Below are 2,927 nucleotides of genomic sequence, written 5' to 3'. Positions count from 1 at the left end.
TCCCTACTAGAATTTATATGATTTTTAAATAACTGAAAGTAGAAGGGGAATAATTTAGGAAGAAGAAGGGGACTAGCAGAAAGGTATAGGAAGTCAAAGAAAAGTCACATGATATGTAAATATGGTTAAAGCACATTTTATATACATGTAAGAAAACCAGGTATGATGATAATATCCATTAATGAACATAATTAATACATATTGATAAAAAGGACAACAAAAATGCATAAAGCCATTGCTAACCGAAGAGAAAAATAGAGCTGGGCTGTGGGGACAGGAGGGACAATGAGTCCTGAGGGTTCAAGGCCTGTCATGTAGCACAAGGCAAAGGTTTCCCTTAATTTTGAAGATTGCTACATCGGCTTCTTTTGAATGCCAAAGAGGATACTGGAGATATCACTCTCTCATGTCCCAAGCTACTAAATTCTAACTTCCCAAAGCTACCTCATCATTACACATTTGTGCTTATCTTAATCTCTCCAAATAAAATTCACTCCTGCTAGACTTTGACCAACCTAAACTTCATTGTTCATCTGAATAAAATGAGATCTTTCTCATGGGAAGGATGACAGACACACAAATTCTCCTATCTCAGCTCCTAACCAGACATTTCTGGTAAAGAAAAGGGGACAATTGGCTAGCCTACAGTGAGGGCACAGATGACATGTCAAGTCATCTCTTGCTAGCAAATCTCATGTTCTCAGCCTTCTCAGTGGGCACTTGTCTTTTCCGTAACAAGTGTATACATCTGTTTTCTACCGCCTTGTTCTTTACCATGGAGCTTAAACAGGGAGCATCTGCTGAGTGTGAAGATGAAAGGAGACGGTGGAGTAACTGAACTGATGGAAACTCTACGATGTGACACTTGACATCAACTCAACAACTAAGTTTCCCCTAAAACTGCCACAAGAAAGAACCCACTGAAGGCTTTTCACAGTTATATATTTAACCAAAATTACAAACCTAACAGAATCCTGATGTGTGTGTGTGGGGGGGGGGAATACTGCTACTATTACTGAAATTCAAAATGCACACACTTTTGGTGTGGCAATTCCACTCCTAGAGTCCACTGAATACATTCTTACAAGAACTCCAAGTGACATGCAGAAAGGCTGTGAATAGCAGTAGTTTGTGACAGTAAAAACTAAATAAGCGGCAGAGAAATCTGGGAAGCCACGAGGACTGGCAGCTCAAAGATGGGACTCAGAAGGTGCCTGGACCAACATCGAGCCTATCTCTGAGGCCTGTTCAGACAGGAATCACTTCAAACTTTTCCTAAACCAAGGGGAATATTCACTACAGACATGGCTATGAATGTGCCATCAGAGAGCCTTGTCAGATCGGGGCAGTCGCTATCACTAATATCCCAGGTAAAACATGGAGAAAGGCAAAACTACAACCCCCATTTTTGGCACATGAAGTTCCGAGGTTTCAGTCCCATGGAAGTGACCAACCCAACCCAGGATCTCAGGAGAACCTCTGAGCTATGAGAATCTCTGAGGCCAGACCTGAACAGCAAGAAGGAGATCATGGATCAACTGGTGTTGGAGCAGTTCGTAATCTACATGCCACCAGAGCTGCAGGCCTTAGTGAAGGAGAGCAAAGTGAAGAGCAGCAAAGACCTGGAAACGATGCCGAGGGACGGGAAAGGCCACAATCGATCCATAATCTCCTCCCAAGGACAGGCAATCCCTTGGAATTCCAGCGTTGAGAAGGCTGAAGCCACAGAGGATAAATGGGATCATATGGATTCGTCCCAAGAGCATCTATCAAATGAGAGCGAGGGGTCTCTCAACAGAGGCCAGGCCAGCCTGGAACTGCAGAACCTCTCGGAGACTGAAGAGCGGTCCACCAGCCAGTCCCTGACTGGGAAGAGGCGGAGGCATCTGTGTTTGTTGGTCAGGCCCCTCATCCGACACTGTGTCCTGCTGGTTCTCTCGGAGTAAAGGGCGCCGTGCTGTAGACACGTGCTGCCCCAAGAAGACACTTTGTGGATGCTGTACCATCGTTCACCCATATTCTGGAAAGAGATTTAGGCTTGAACAGGGATCTTCAGAGTCTTCATAGCTTCAATTTACCCACTTCCCAATGAGTGGCCTCCTACATGGGCAATACAGAAGATGGGCTAGAGGCTGCTAATCCAGAGCCTGCTAACCCACGGCCTGTCGAAAAAGTTAACATTCTTGCTGGCCAGGCCCCGTTTCAGTGTACTGAATGCAAGAAGAGGTTTCTTTACAGGTCTCACTTTGACCTCCACCAGAGGTCACACACAGGAGAGAGACCCTTCAAGTGCATCTTGTGCAAGAAAGCCTTTCTACAGTCCGCTGACCTGCGAGTCCACCAGCGTGTCCACATTGGGGAGAAGCCTTATACATGTGCTGTCTGAAGAAAGGAGTTTGCGCATAGGTCCACCCTGCAGGTCCACAATCGGGTCCACATGAAGGAGAAGCCTTATGTATGTAAGGATTGTGGGCAACTCTTCCACCACAAGGGCAAGCTTGCTGTCCATTTCCGCACCTACTGCGATTTGATACCCTACATGTGTAAGAAGTGTAAAGCGGCTTTCCCTCAGCAGGAGGTTTGGAAGCGACACATGAAAATTCACTTGAGAAAGGCGTCTGCGTAATTCTGGGTCCAGTGTGTTTGTTTGTTTGTTTGTTTGTTGTCCCGGAACGACTGAGATTGAAGTCTTTTCCTAGAAAAATGGAAGCTGAGTTGCCCCTATTCCATGAGGTCTCATCCCTTTTTTCCCCCAATTATTATTAGGTATTTACTTCATTTACATTTTAAATGCTATCCCCAAAGTCCCCTATACCCTCTCCCCCTCCCCCCCCTCACCTACCGACCCACTCCCCCTTCTTGGCCCTGGCTTCCCCTGTACTGAGGCATATAAAGTTTGCAAGACCAAGGGGCCTCTCTTCCCAATG

General features: G+C 45.8%; 1 pseudogene; it reads left to right on the top strand.

Annotated features, from left to right (window-relative positions):
* Positions 1-1,304: 1,304 nt before the first annotated feature.
* Positions 1,305-2,626, top strand: LOC110334258 (annotated as a pseudogene).
* Positions 2,627-2,927: the final 301 nt, after the last annotated feature.

This window comes from Mus pahari, chromosome 16 (assembly GCF_900095145.1).
Source record: "Mus pahari chromosome 16, PAHARI_EIJ_v1.1, whole genome shotgun sequence".
Taxonomy (NCBI): Eukaryota; Metazoa; Chordata; class Mammalia; order Rodentia; family Muridae; genus Mus; species Mus pahari.
This window is presented reverse-complemented; position numbering and strand designations above follow the sequence as displayed.